This window comes from Camellia sinensis, chromosome 1 (assembly GCF_055761805.1).
Source record: "Camellia sinensis isolate YWXY chromosome 1, ASM5576180v1, whole genome shotgun sequence".
In the NCBI taxonomy this organism is placed as follows: domain Eukaryota; kingdom Viridiplantae; phylum Streptophyta; class Magnoliopsida; order Ericales; family Theaceae; genus Camellia; species Camellia sinensis.
This window is the reverse complement of record NC_138961.1, coordinates 222,675,660-222,691,758: the sequence shown is the minus strand read 5'-3', so window position 1 is coordinate 222,691,758 and position 16,099 is coordinate 222,675,660. Positions and strand designations below refer to the sequence as shown.

The 16,099-nt window shown below is 41.8% G+C and overlaps 1 long non-coding RNA gene across 1 annotated transcript; it reads right to left on the bottom strand.

Moving 5' to 3' along the window:
- Positions 1–1,945: 1,945 nt before the first annotated feature.
- LOC145790627 (uncharacterized) lies at positions 1,946–3,050 on the bottom strand. The gene is made up of 2 exons (XR_014329496.1): positions 2,685–3,050; positions 1,946–2,310 (listed from the first exon to the last, which is right to left on the bottom strand). It is a non-coding gene; the product is annotated as an uncharacterized LOC145790627 (long non-coding RNA).
- Positions 3,051–16,099: the final 13,049 nt, after the last annotated feature.

Sequence of the window (16,099 nt, the reverse complement as noted above, 5' to 3'; positions counted from 1 at the left end):
GTTGTAAATTGAATAAGTTACAGTTTTCCGATCGATCTAATTTTTTTTATGTAGATAAAATATACAAATTTTTCAGCAAAATAAATGATTTGAATTATCAAAATAGGGCCCAAAGAGCACCCCAATCCAAATTGTCGATTAGAGGGCATCTGCCTCCTTTCTTTTTGAAATGAACCCAGCTCCTGTCACTACCCTAGTGACAGGAGGGTGGTGTTCGGCACTACTCGTCCCGGGATTCATATCAATAATCCAAATCATTTAATGTATAAAACTCATCAAATGTGTCTTCGTTTCGCATGCTAACGTTTTTGGTTTTTTGGTTATTTTACCCACAAAAAGACAAAATAGATTTTTTAACCCAATAAGACAAAATATCACATTAAAACCATAATTATTTTATTTTTTCTCTCACAAAAGTCAAAAAAGTCAAAAAAACCTATCCCAAACGAGGTTTTTTAGCCCAGGCTAAAATAGTCAAAAAGTCAAAAAGCCAACCTACTTCCCAAATGAACCCATATCATCTTTGCCTTCATTTGGCAACTCGGGTTGAGTTGGGTTGGGTTTGGGGCTATTTGAGCCACAAAAAGACAAAATAGGCTTTTTAGCTTAATAAGACAAAATGTCACATCAAACCCATAATCATTACATTCTTTCTCTCGCAAAAAGTCAAAAAAGCTAAAAAGCTTATCCCAAACTAGACTTTTTAGTTCCAGGCTAAAAAAGCCAAAAAGCCAAAAAACCAACCCACTTCCCAAACAAACTCTTTGTAAAAAATTACCTTTATTGGATATTAATAACTACTTGATTAGATTACATTTTAAAATAATTTTCAAATATAATTTTCAAAATAAATTGTGACTGAAATGTGATTTGATCAAATAGTTATTGATATTTGATTAATGTGATTTTTTTATAAGAATTATACACTCGACAGGTTTTATATATTCAACGATTTAAATTATCGACATGGACTCGAATCATGGCCTAGCAATGCAAAACAACCCCCTCCAATTACTAGAGAGGAGCTGGGTCGTTTTGAAATATAAATGGCATGTGTATGGAAAAATTATTTGGTGGTCCAGGAAGTACCACGTGGCTATGTCTTTAGCTGACCATAAATCATTATGTTTCTTATTATTCTCTAATCACTCAATACAATATCGTTAGCTCCATTCTCTCCATAAATCACAACACACTTGAGGCATCACATGGCCGTGCCCCAGAATCACCAAATAACACTACAAAAAATTAAAGTTGTAGAGACCAAAATTTAAGAATAAAATTATATTTTAGGGACCAAATTTGGCAATATTTTCTTCGTTCAGTGACACTCGAAAGTGTTACAAAATTATTTCTCTAGTGACATTTTTTTAGCCTTGTGGTGTTTTAAACAAGTATCATTTATACCCATGTCACCATAGATACTAGTGGCACTTTAGTGACGCTTGCAAGTGCCATTACACCATCAAGGTTAAAGACTTTCAATGACACTTCGATGTCATGATAGACATTATTCGTGACTCAAGTAATGCTATGTATCATGAAAAAAATATCATGAAATTGATCATAAAAGATTTTCCACCGTTAGATTACACATGCAAAAAAACAACACACACTAATGAAGGGATGAAAATTTTTTATAAAGCATTTCATGATATTTTTTTCATGATCCCTAATATTATTCTTCGTGACTCTCTCAAACGCCATTAAAGAAGTCTTATAATTTTAAAATTCCCACTACATACTTTTTTAATGACACTTCTTATACCATAATTAATATTTTTAGTAACTCTTATAAATGTCACTAGATCCAACTTTTAGTGACAGCTCAAAGTGTCAGTGTTTCACCATTCATTTATGCCATAAATGGAGATAAATTGAAAGACAATAAATAAATAAATAAATAATTAATTATTTTACAACATTGACTCCATTGATATTTTGGTTTGCAAGATAAACAAATAAAATTTCATTTATTAAATATAATACAACAATATTGTTCTTAACTAATAAAATAAAATCAGAACATTGTTCCTATTTTGACAAAGTCAATATCATTATCATAATATCATAAACAAAAATTAAACAAATACAATATTTACATGTCCAAAAAAAAAAAAGAGAGGTAATATTCATATCCATAAAAAATGTGTATCGCTATAGTACTTTAATAATATTTGTGAAAGTCAATGCCCAAATCGAATTCTCATAAGCTACTTGTAATTGCTAGATGCAGCCTCATAGAAGTGTCTATACAAATTAGAATGGGGCCTCATAAATATGTTCTTCAAATGCTTTGATGATGACACACTGAAATACAAGCAAAACTTAACAAGTAAGAAGAAAATACACTAAGAGAAATTAGAAACAAATAGAAAAAATATACTAGCCAATGTTTGATTTCAATCAAATGAAATCTCAAATTGACCCATTAGAAGCTCCAAAATTCCAGTAAAGGAACTCAAATCAATGCCCTTTCATTGGGGCATTTTATCAAACAAGTAATATGCGCGCACACACAAAAAAAAAAGATTCATCAAACCTCCTATTTAGGCTTCACAGTCAGAGAGACTTGGCTTTATTCACAAGTTGAGTAGCAAATTGTTCCAAATTAAACAAAGACAGCGCGCTAATAGAAAACATTGTGAGAAGAGAAGGGTAGATAGAAATATGAGAAATTGAACCTGCATTGTATTGCTCACAGTGCTAGAAAAGATGGTGACTGTTCGTCAGTCCAGAAGATGGTCGTAATGGCCAGTGTACGGCGGTCGTCGTGGGCAGTGCGATGGCTAACTTCAGTGATTTTTATCAATGACGAACAAGATATAGAAACATAAACTAGGGATTTTAAAAAGACGGGTGTTTTTTTTTTTTTTTTCACTTCTTTGATTTTAAATCCAAATCATATTGTCACAACTCACAGCAATGGAGGACTCCACTAAGGGGCAAGATTGGTGCAATGACACTTTTTAATCACATTTTAAAAAAAATGCCAAACTACTAAAGTTTAGTGGTATTTTTTGATAAATGTCATTAAAATAATTTTTTATGTCATTCTTTTATAAATGTCATAAAATTGATACTATTAAATCACATTCTTATTGTAGTGATATGACACTTTTTCATTAAAATGTTACTAGAGTTTTTTATGTTTGTGGTTCTGAGATATTTTTTAAAACATGTCCCAAATATTATTTTTGTGGCATTTTCTAAAAATATGCCAATAGTGTAGTACCACTAAAGTATATTTTTGTTGTAGTGAAATATTTTTGTTGCCAAAAGTGTCGTCATTATATTTTTAGCAACGAAAATTGGCCATTAGTGATAAATTATTATCCTTTTGGGACCAAATTTTTTGTTTCAAAAAATAAACCATTTTCAGACTAAATTATTTTATCCCTAAAAGTCTGTTTATTAGTGACATTTTCAAATTTTTGTCGTTAAAAGCCTTATTTTTGGCTTTTTAGGACGATCTTTTAACGACTATTTTCACGACGATAAAATTGATCCTTAAATATCTTTTGTAGCAAAATTTTTACTTTTAGATATCAAAAAACTTGATTTCTAAAACTTTTATATATTGTAAAAACTTCTCATGTCCATGTTCATTTTGAATGTAATAATGTTAAAATAATTATATTTTTTCACTAAAATGATTTTTAATTTTTATAATTTTTGGACTACTCATTTTTTAGAAGTTTGGCTCAGGCACTCGTATGATTGAAAGTATGTGATGATACAGCGGGTTCCAGATGGAACGAGTCGGACTGATCCATGCTTCCCAAACCAGTGGCCGAGGTGCCAAGCCCACAGAGGAACCTGCACAAGAGTTCAACGGAGAACGGGGAGTCTCCCAGCGAACCTTCCGACGATTAAGTTAGAAAGAGAGATGGAATGTAGGGATAGATTAGAGATAGAAAGCTTAACCTTCTTCTTGTCTTCAACGTCTGCTTATATCCTCTGGCAATCATTTCGTTTCCCTTCCGACCTGTCATCTTGGCCGAAAGTCTATGCTCTAGCTTGCCTTGTTCATGGTGAGGCCGTTTTGTCTCGACGGGGAGGGGTTATCCCAATAAATGCTGTAAGGGGCTTCATTAATGGCTGATGTGCAGTGCAATAACTTTGCAGAATCTTTGTCTGCTTATGTGGCTTATCATTCTCTTGCCACGTGTTTAGATGTCATTGGTTCTTAATGCCATGTTGAGCTTCAGCAACGTTGGGCTTTAGTATTTGAATTATGTATTGGGCCCTAAGTGGTGGGTTATAACCTTTATGGGCTTACCCATGTCAGTAGTTCCCCATTCCCGAGTGCAGCTTTAGTCCAACGAAGGGAATAATGAAGAAAATGATGGTTGCTAGAGATCGACGGGGCGAAGACCGACTGAGAGGTGGGCCAACGGCGATGGGTGGCCGAGTAGAGGGACCGACCATGACGAAGGCCGACCGCGAAAGATGGCCGAGTGGAGGGACCGACCATGAGGAAGGCCGACCGTGAAGGGTGGCTGAGTGGAGGGGCAAGTGGCGGTGCGCGGGGCTCGAGAAGTGGCAGGGCCCGTGGTGATGTGAAGTGGAAAGGACAAGGTAGGGGAAAGGGGGCAGTGGATCGTGGTCGTACACGTGGCGGAATCTTGTGATGGGGGAGGTTAGGCGTTGGGCAAGAAACGAAAGGGTAGGTTAACATAGGGTGTTGAAAAGACGGTTTTGGCCAATTTTTTTTGAAAATTTTCAAGTTGGCAAAATTTAATTGTGACCCTTAGAATACAAGCAAGCCTTGGGCTTTTGTTATTATCCGCTTTACCTACCTGTTTGCAAAAAACCAAAACATTCCAAGAGTAAACTCCTTTGTGTCGAGTGATACACCTTTGCAACATTTTGTGAACTACCTTGTACCAGCATCTGAAGTTATACGCAAGTATACCAGAGAGATGGCTCGAGAAGAAGTGCCCACCGTGAGACTAGATGCCTTGGGGGACGACGATGCGGTGGACCTAGCGGAGCAATACAGGACAGAGAAGCGAGTAAGGGATGAGGGGGGACCGGTAGGGCGACCCCGTTCGTCCACACTGATAGCGGCTGTGAAGCCAATCAGTCAAGTTGAGCTAGATCACTAGCACATGAAGGCTGACAAGTCAACCTTTATCGTAGAGGAGTTGGAGGGTATGCGCGAGAAATATTAGATTCCCGCAGAAATAGAGTTAAAGCTGCTGACACCGAAGGAAAGGCCATCCGACGCCCGATCGGGGGAGTTTGCCCTCTACGAGGAGGCGTTGAAAGGGGGGGTTGAGGTTGCCGCTTCCGCAGGTGGTAGTGGATATGCTAAATCGGTTGGAGGTGGCGCCGGGTCAACTAATGCCGAATGCGTGGAAGATTTTACTGGCCTGTGCAAGCGCGTGGCCGCGGGCGAACGAGGGGGCTGCGATGACAGTGGACGAGTTTTTTTGCGTGCTACAAGGTTTCGGGCTAGCAAGAGACTTGGGTCACTTTACAAGCGGCGGCAGGGAAGGGTTTGGTGGCGGGGTTGCCGTCGTCCATTAAGGGGGTGGAGGCCGTGGTGGTTCTATGTGTCCACCAACGGGGGAGTAGGAGTGCGCACAGTGTGGAGAGTGCCAACCAAGTCGGTGAAGCCAAGGTTGGGGGCAGCGGCAGAGGAGAGGGTGAAGAAGGTGAGGAAATGAGGGAGAATGAGGGCGTCAAGTGGGATGACCTCATTCAGTCCCCAGGCTTATTTGCCTCAAGGCTGGGCCTTCAACCGACCGGTGGAGAACTTGGGCAGGCAGAACTAGAGGCGATGAGGAAGGCACAAGAGGTGGAGGATAGGACAATCTTTGCCAAAGCTGATAAATACAAAGAGGCACAACTAGACCGTTCGCCGAAAACGATCGCGAAGGAAAGAATCCGACCGCGCCCCAAGCCGCTGGGGAAAAAAGACTTAGGCAGTTTTGAGCCACGACCGCCCCAAATTGATCCGTTGAAGGAAAGGGCCAACAAGGAGGTGAAGGCTGTGTTAAAGGGGAAGAAGAAGAAGAGGATGGACAAGGGTGAAGAGGGGCCAGTGTTGAAGAAGATGAATGAGGGGGTGGCGAAGGTTGCCCCAGAGGTGGAGCTAGAGGAGACAAGGGGGGGTGGGGGATGTGTAACAACCCTCACCACTGTTTACTGATTCATTACCGATTACTGCTAAACTGAGACTGATTATGACTGGTAATTGACCTGATTGAAATACTGAACTGACTAACTGAAATCTGAAACTGAATCGATTGACTATATCTGTTTAATTGCCTGTTTATCTGTTTGACTGTTTAATTATCTGTTCAGTTTTTATGTTTAAACTGTTAATTAAAGGCCTTATTGGCGGCCGAATCCGAAATCGATTGATGTTCTATGATCGTTAGAATTAATGTAAAATTATGGCATATTTATCTGAAAATTGATTTGGTATGTTTTAATTAGATTAAAATGGGTTAAATTGTATTGTTGACTTAATTACTATTTTGCCATTGTGAGTGGCCACTATCTAAGACTACCTTTGAGCCTCATTACACCTAGATCAAACATTTGCTCAGCTCTTTTCCCTTGTTCTTGCCGACCAAGAGAGTTAGAGTGAGAGAAAGTGAGTTCTTCCTTGATAATTGCTTGTAGACTTGGAGATTTTAGAAGATAATTGTGAATTTGAGCTCCTACACCTTATAATTCGAGACTTAGGTAAGGATTTCACTTTTTCATTGATGTATTTAAGATTGTTCTTGCATGGTTCTTGAGTGTAACAACCCTCATACTGTTTACTGATTAATGACTGATTGATTACCGTTAATCACCAATTACTGTTAAACGGAACTAATAATGACTGATAACTGACTGACTGAAATTGGAAACCGAATTGATGGAGTATATGTTAGTTAAATTACATCCTATCTATTTGATTGTATGAATATCTGTTCGTGCTTATATGTTTAAACTGCTAATTGAAGGCCTTATCGGCGGCCGAATCCAAAATTGATTGATGTTTAATGATTAACATAATTTATGTGATTTTATAGTATAATTATCTGAAAACTGATTAGGTATGATTAAATTAGATTAAAATAAGCTAATTAAAGGGTTGGACTTAATTACCGTTTTGCCCTTGAGTGGGCCACTAACTCAATACACACACTTGAGCCTTGTATACACTTCAATTAGAGCATTTCATCAGCTCATTTCTTGAGCTTAACCGTCCATAGAGAGAGAGAGACAAGGGGAGTGAAGTTCATCTCAATTTTGCTTGAAGAATTGCTTGCTAAATGAAGGAATTGGAACATAGGTTGCAAATTTAGCTTCCTCACCTTGTAACTAAAGCTCTAGGTAAGGAATTCAACCCCTCTTTGTTGTGTTTAAGCTCATTCATGCAAGATTCTTGAGCCTTTAGTGATTCAAGTCTAGAATTGGTTCATTGTTGTTGATTTGAAACTCATTTCATGCATGCATGTTGCTAATGTAGAAGTTTGAGTTGAATTCATGGTAAAATGTTGCATGCATGTTCACAATTTTGTAATGGTTCATGTTTTCAATTTGTTTTTGGATCAATTGGCTCCTTAGAGCATCAAATTGAAGCTTTGAAATGATTTGAATTCATGCATGTTTGCATGTTCTTCATATTCTTGAAAATGGGTTTGAATGTGGTTTTAATTGACTCACCTTTGGGGCTTGAATTTTTAAATTGAGCTTTGAAACTTGTTATACATTGAATTTAGTTATGTTTTCCAGAATTTGGGCCCAAGAGGTCGAGTTTGGAGTGGTTGAATGCTTGGTTTGAGCTTGGGAAGCAGATCTGGAAATTCCAGATTTGGCTTCCTCGCTCGAACGAAGGATTCCCCGCTCGAGCGAGCACCTTTGTCCAGGAATCCGCTCGAGCGACCATCGAGCGACCATCGCGCGTAAAATCACAGCATCCAGTATTTTTACTGTTTCGACAGACCGCTCGAGCGAAGGATTACTCGCTCGAGCGAAGCCTTTGATTTTGGAAGCCCGCTCGAGCGAAGAAAGTCCCGCTCGAGTGAGACTCCTATTTTCAGCAAGTTTGCAAAATGTTTTCTAAGTGTATTTTTGCATCCTCATCCCATCCTAGGCATTCTTAGGCCTAGTTTAAGGCATCTTAATGAGGATATAGATGTAGAACACACCAAGGCAAATTAGGGATTAAGTTATGAGATTTCCCAACTGTGTAGCTTAGTGTGTTCAACCTGTTAACTGTGTAGGGTTGGCGACTAGGGAGATACGCTCTAGTATACTGTAGCCCGAACTCTGTGAGTAACGATTGTGTAAAGATATGTTCACAAATGATTATCTTTTGAATACTGAACTGAACTGTTTACTGAACTGATATTACTGAATGAATGTACGTCCTTTATTTCTGAACTGTACTGTGGGATCCTTAGTACCTACGGTTTACTGTTACTGTTACTGTTACAGAGATCTCTGTCGGTTCCCTCGTGGAGCCACTACTGTTTACTGACCGATGGCCATCATTACTGTTCGGTCTTTTAAGACCTACTGTTACTGTTATGCTAATGGATGTACCACATATGACTGTTTACTGTACTGAACAACTGAAATACTGATTGAATTGAACTGTTTTCATTACTGTAAGGACATTCATTCCAAACCCCTTTACGCATTATGTTATTCACTGGGCTTTAGCTCACTGTTTATATATATATGTAGGTGCTCAGCCACCAGATCGGAGCTAGGAGCGTGGGTTAGACTCCAGTTTTGTCAAGCCAGCCTTTGTGCCTCACTGCGAGGTTCCGAGCCTATCTGCTAAGGCTTAGGGGTGTTTTAAGAATTCCCCCTTCTGTACTGTTTCACTGTTTTGTATAGACTGACTGTTCACTGTACCGCTATCTAGGGTTGAGTCCCTAGTTTGAATGAATGTATATATTGTACATATTGTTCTGTACTGTTTATGTATGAATGCATGAAAAATCTTTTTGGCATACAGACTGTCACAGCTCAATGGACATTATTTATTTACTGTATTGGCTTCCGCCAGGCCCTGTACTCTGTTTTACTGTATTACTGTTCTGTAGGCCTTCGGTAATCTCGGATTACAGGCCGGTTACGGTGCTAAACCCATAGGGCTGGGTTTGGGTCGTGACATTGAGCCTCTAGAGAGCTAAGTCATGTCTTAGTCTAATAATGTTGAATTGGAGCTCATTCCATGCATGCATGTTGGTATTGTTGAGTTTTAAGTTGATTTCATGGATTATTGTTGCATGCTTGTACAAGTCCTAGCTAAGGTTCATGAAACCATCATGTTTTTGAAAGATTTGGCTCATTAGAGCATGTATTGAAGCTTTGAATTGATTTAAAACTCATGCATGTTCATTTGAATTGTTGTCATGAAAATTGATTTGAAATTGAGTTTAATTGATCTTCCTTTGGGCTTTGATTTTACAAATTGAGCTTTGAATCCTATTTAACTATGAGTTTTGAAGTGTTTTCCAGAAAATGAGCCCAAGAGGATCGAATTTATTTCTTTGAAAGTTGAATTTGAGCTTGAGGTTCTGTAGACACCCCATTTTTGACCGACCTTAAGACTCAGACGTCACTGATTGAGCGCTTGGTGATGTTGTATAATGTGCTCGTTCAGAAGTTTCAGAGTCACGGCCGTGCGCCCTGCCTCCGAACTTCCGAACCCTCTTCTGTGCCTTGCCTCGATTTGCAAACCAGGCTCGGTTTTCTCGGTTTCTTTTCCTGAGGGGAGGGAGAGGTCTAGTAGACCATTTCTCAATGTCCGTAGGCTACATTTGGTGGCCGTAGGCCATTTTGCCCATTTCGGAGCCCAGTTTCCGGTTTTCCGGGACCGTCAGGCCGTGTGCCTCGGTTCGGGACCGCCTAACCATCTCCGTTTGCTCTGATTTTTGGCATACTTCCTATTTGCTCCCTTTTGAGGGACACTGGGGTCCCGGAAACCCACTTCGTGGCTGAACGCCACTTTCGGTGCTTAACAGCCCATTTTCGGGATCCCGAACTGCGTATTTTGGCCCCCGAACATTCGTTTTGCATCGGTTTTTGCTCATTTTTGGCAGGTACCTCTGTTTCATCACTAGGAAGGTCATGGAAGGGTGGAAGGCTAGTAATTGTTGCAGCAACCAGTTATCTCTCCTCCGGAGCCTCCCGGCGCCCGTTTTTCCAACTTCCGGGCTAATGTTGAACACCCTAGGGTTAGTGTTGCCAACTTTTAACCACATACCTGTGATCTACACACCTTGGAGAACCCAAAAAAGTCATGGCCGGCCACTAATTGTTCTTTCCATTTTTGCCCCTCCTCTTTGAGGCTAATGTTGAACACCCTAGGGTTAGTGTTGCCAACTTTCAACCACATATTTGTGATGTACACACATGGGAGGACCCTAAAAGTTGGTGGTCGGCTACTAATGTTGCTTGACCCTTTTGAACCCCTCCTTCCGAGCCAATGTTGAACACCCTAGGGCCATTTTCTTAAACTTTTAATCACATATTTGTGATGTACACACATAGGAGAATCCTAAAAGTTGGTGGTCGGCTACTAATTCTCATTGACCCTTTTGACCCTTGGCCTGCCGGCCAAAATAGGTGGCCGGTCGGCCACCTGCAGCTCCAAAAGTTGCCGGCCATGATCCTCAGGTTGTGTGCATTACAGCTATGCACTTTTTTTCCGCAAAATATCTGTATCCGGGGGAAATATCTTGTGGGGGAAAGCTTACCTCCTTTTTGCCCCACCTTTACACCCTCTTTTTGTCCATATAACCAGCTGCAAGCATGCATTAGAGAGATTAGAAAAACTCTCCTTCAAGCTTCCATAGCAAACTCCATTTCCATAGCTCTCAATTCTTCAAAAAACCCTAAGTCCCTAACCATCATTCCTTCTACACCACCAAGCTCTACCACCACCATCTCATTTCCTGCAACAAGGGAGGTTTCTCAAAGGCCAAAGAAGCTGCAAATTCATCCAAGAAGCAACAAAAGTTTGAATCTTCAAGGGTAAGTAATACTTTTACCCTTTTGACCCTTTTTCTTGATCTATTTCTAAGCCCCACTTGCTTTTTGTTTCAAGCTCCGGCCCTAACTGAAAAGGGCCCTATTTTGAGCTCATCTTCACTTTTCATTAAGGGCTCAACCCTGTTTGAGCCCTCCATAATACACTTGCTTCATTGATCCTCTTGTATGTCATAGTTTTGCATGCTATTTTTAGCCCATGAGAAATCTGTTTTTGAGCATGTTGTAAACTGATATTAGGCTTATTTTGAGCCCCTCTTAAACATTGGAGAAGGGCTCAACATTGTTTGGTGCCTCCATGTGTCACTTGTAGTTATACCCCTTATTTGGCTCCATTTTTGCATAAATTGGCAACCCCCTTTACTTCTGTTCTTGGACCTTGGTCCGAACTGAAAGTGGCCTTATTTTGGCCTATACTTCATGTTTCATTAACATTTTTTTTCTGTTTGGTGATTATTTTGTATACTTCATGTTATAGCCATTTTTGAGCCTTATTTTGCATCACATTTCTATCATGTTTGTATACTGATTCTGAGGCTTCCATGTACTGTAAATATTCATATTTTTGGTCCCTCTTCAGTGTTGTAGAAGGAAAGTTTTCAGTTTGGGTTTTGCTTATATCACTTGCTTCATTACCCCTCTTTTGGCCCCTATTCTTGCATGCCATTTTTGCCATACCTATGCTTGCTGTTTGGCCATGTTTATAACTGTGAAAGTGCATTTTTTGGGACTTTCTAGCTTCTGTCTTTGCATTGCATGTCCATGTTGTGCATGTTTGGCATAGCTATAGGCCATTTTGGGTGCCTAAATTCGCATTTCGGGTTAATTCCATGCATTTCATGTCATTTCGCCTCATTTCGGGACTGTTTTCCCCCATATTTTGTTGCTGAAATTCTGTTAGAATGATTGCCATCCATTCCATGTCATTTCATCGCATTCTGCCATTGCCTCGGTTTGCGTGCCCGTGTGCACGCATTTCGAGGCACCTCATTTTTATCCGACGGCATCCGAGGTGAGTGTGGCTGAGGCTCACTCATGTTGGTATAAGCCCATTTGTCATTTCCATGTCATTACATCACATATTCATCACCGCCTCGGTTTGCGTGCCCGTGTGCACGCATTTCGAGGCACTCTATTTTCGTCCGCCGGCATCCGATGTGAGTGTGGCTGAGGCTCACTCATGTTGGTATAAGCCCATCTGTCATCGCCTCGGTTTGCGTGCCCGTGTGCACGTACTTCGAGGCATCTCATTCGCATTGTTTCTGTCATCGCCTCGGTTTGCGTGCCCGTGTGCACGTACTTCGAGGCACCTCATTTTCATTGCATTTTGCCATCGCCTCGGTTTGCATGCCCGTGTGCACGTACTTCGAGGCATCTCATTTGCATTGTTTCTGTCATCGCCTCAGTTTGCGTGCCCGTGTGCACGTACTTCGAGGCACCTTATTTTCGCATTGTTTCTGTCATCGCCTCGGTTTGCGTGCCCGTGTGCACGTACTTCGAGGCACCTCATTTTCATTGCATTTTGCCATCGCCTCGGTTTGCGTGCCCGTGTGCACGTACTTCGAGGCATCTCATTCGCATTGTTTCTGTCATCGCCTCGGTTTGCGTGCTCGTGTGCACGTACTTCGAGGCACCTCATTTTTGCATTGTTCCTGTCATCGCCTCGGTTTGCGTGCCCGTGTGCACGTACTTCGAGGCACCTCATTTTCATTGCATTTTGCCATCGCCTCGGTTTGCGTGCCCGTGTGCACGTACTTCGAGGCATCTCATTCGCATTGTTTCTGTCATCACCTCGGTTTGCGTGCCCGTGTGCACGTACTTCGAGGCACCTCATTTTTGCATTGTTCCTGTCATCGCCTCGGTTTGCGTGCCCGTGTGCACGTACTTCGAGGCACCTCATTTTCATTACATTTTGCCATCGCCTTGGTTTGCGTGCCTGTGTGCACGCATTTCAAGGCACCTCATTTTCATTATTTCTGTCATTTTCTCGGTTTGCGTGCCCGTGTGCACGTATTTCGAGACATCTCATTTTCACAACATTGTGCATATTAGGATTGTATCTTAATTGCATTTCATGCATATCATGCATATTGCATTGTGTCCGGAATAGGAGTTAGCCCGGGCACGGGAAACGAGGTACATTTCGTACTCCGAGTGATGGAATGTGTCTCAATTCCCCAGTCGCCGACACTCCGGATTATCCATGATGGAGTTAGGTTTTAGCTGTAGTTTCATGTGCATTCATCCTATATTGAGTTGTGCATTTCGACTCCTCGGCCATCATGTCTCGGTATGCGTGATTGGTGGCACGAGGATCGAGACATGCATATATCTGTGCAAATACATTGCTATGCCCCTTTCCTGCTCTCTGTTGCAGCAAAACAAGGAATCAGCAACTTTGGGGCTTGGCACGCATTTCAAGAACAGGTGTAAACAGAGGCTAATTGGGGCATTCCGGTGGATTTCCGCGCAAGACAACCCGGACATGCATCATCCATCAGAAGCAAGGCAGTCCCTGGCTTGCATGCCAGTGTTATTTGTTTTCTTAGTTAATTCTTTAATTAATTAGGATTTTGTAATATTTTGGACTGTAATATTCTTTTATTCGGGACTGTAATATTTGGACTGTATATTTATTCGGACCCTCTGCGTGAGGGCATAACTGTAATAAGTGTGGGTGAGTGTGATGTATGTCTTCCAACCCCACGTCTTTCTCCCTTTTATTTATCCGCTTATGATGGTTAGATTAGGGCATATTTAAATTAGCATACAGTATGACAGCATGTTTGCATCATTCATCTGTATTGCATGCACCGGGCTCGGCGCACCATACTAACTGCATCGTACTTTCAATTCCAAGATTAAATACATGGTAGTTGTAGCATTCCATATACCATCTTAGAATAGCCGAGCCTGCTATAGTTGCATTTTGCATGTGTTGCATTAGACATTTTTGTATACTTAGGATTCATGCATGATTTCTAATAAGTGTCTATTTTGGCTTGGAGTACTCGGTGAGTTTTTATGCTTTAGCATCCTTGCATGCGTGTGAGTGATTGCCATGAATAGCATGCTTACCATGAGGCTATTTGCTTACCTGATATAACTGCCTGAATGCCTGTGGGTGAAGGTTGGGTTATCTGGATTGGAGTAAATCATCAAATGTTTCGAACCTACCTGCGGGTAACAAAACCTCTTTCGAAAAAGGCAAACATGAAATGTTTTGTTCCAATTTGGGCGACCCGGTCTATATTTGTATGCTGTGAGCATCACATAGTAACCTAGGCTAATAACTGGAATAAGAGCACACAAAGTTTTCAAAAATTGATATCATGGTTAGTAGAGGCCGGTCTATGACCGGGCGAGCGGGGGTGCTCACGAAGTGACCTTCCCCAATCGTACCCAAGTTCCCGAGCCGAGGCAACTTTGGTGATGACGGACACGTGGCCTTTTGGCACCGAGTCAGGGTTTCCTAAATTTCCCAAAATAAAATATTTAGGTGACGACTCTGTATCTGGCAAAGCAGTCCATGTTTGGCACTACTTTTTCAAAAATCTGTTTCTCAAAATGATTTGCCGGATTTGGACTCTTTGGTTCAGATTAGGAACCGTGACATTTTAAGAGTCTGAGCTGTAGTGACCCCCAAACGAACAGAACGGGAGCTAACCCTCCCGGGGCGTTCGGGGGGACGTCTACAGTTTCTGGCGACTCTGCTGGGGATTTAGAGAGCTTGACTCGAACTCTTGATATCTGTTTTTGACTACGCTTGTGTGTTTCTTTGCATTGCATTTGCATTGGTGCGCCTAGGACACCGTGTTTGCCATCTGCTATTCCTGAACGGTTTGCCGGAGGCTTGTCTTGTCAAGGCATGACCATAAGGCTGACCGGTTGTGGGCTCTGCCAGTATGGGAACACAAACCCCGGTTTTTCCGGGGCACCCTCTTTGACCATTCGACCTAGTGCATATTCGGATCCATAGTGACCATTCCAAACTAGGACAGGTTGCTTACTCGATCATAGGTTGTTTGAAACCGCTGTGTGCGTAGTAAAACCCTAGCTCCTGACATAATAGGACAGGGAAACCTTACCCCTTCATAGGGGTGTTTTGGCTCTCACTTACCTGTTATGTGCTTTAGAGTGCGTCTCTACAGGAATGCATGTATCAGTGTATGAGTTTGGGCGTCAGGCCTGCGGGCACCAGTTTGCGAATTTTGGCATCCGGCCTGCGGGCATTACTATCAGTATTTGGGAGTCAGCTTGACCTGTGGGTATCAGACTCAGATTTTGAGGCCGAATTTTGGGGCAGAATTCGGTAGAGAGCACACTCATTCAAATAGGTTCATATCTATTCAGGTGGAATCAGGCTGAGATGCTGTCTGTTTTCTCTTTTGCAGGGTAGTCTGGGAACCATAGCTTCAGAAGGCTCCAATATCCCCTGAGGTTCATCGAACTTGTGCTGATAGACTTTGTCAGGTCAGAGATTCAGTTCAAGGGTAATCAGTGTTCTTTCGCTGAGACAAGGTAAAGAAAAGCCGGTCAGGGCTCATATGTTCATCTAATCCGTCAGTCGCTAGTCACATCACCTTTGTTCAGACTCAGCAGACTGTGATGGCACAAGGTTCGGAAGAGTTTGCGGCCGTGACAGCAGCGCTAAATCAGGGAACTACCATGCAAGCTGAGACCAGTATTGAAACGCAGCGCCCATCTGGGGCATTTGCCTCACACCCAGCTTTGGGACCCCAGCCGAACTTTGACCCAATTCCGCCAGTTGAAGATTTGCAGTGTCTGAATCCTCAAGAAGGGTTGGCTCAGGCTCAGGTGCTCAGACCCCTGGTGCAGCCTAATGAGAAAACTCAACCCTTTCATGTTGATGAGTTCAATCCGACTGCAGTGAAAATTGCAAACCTTGAGAAGCAATTCAAAAGGGCACAGGGCCTTAACTCCATTCCTGGCATTGAGGATGGGCACACCGAGGCTGCCATCCGGCTCCCAGACAGATTCAAAATGCCATATATCGACCGTTTCGACGGGTCTGGAGATCCAATGGTACATATCCGACTCTTCTTAGATGTCCTGAAGCCGA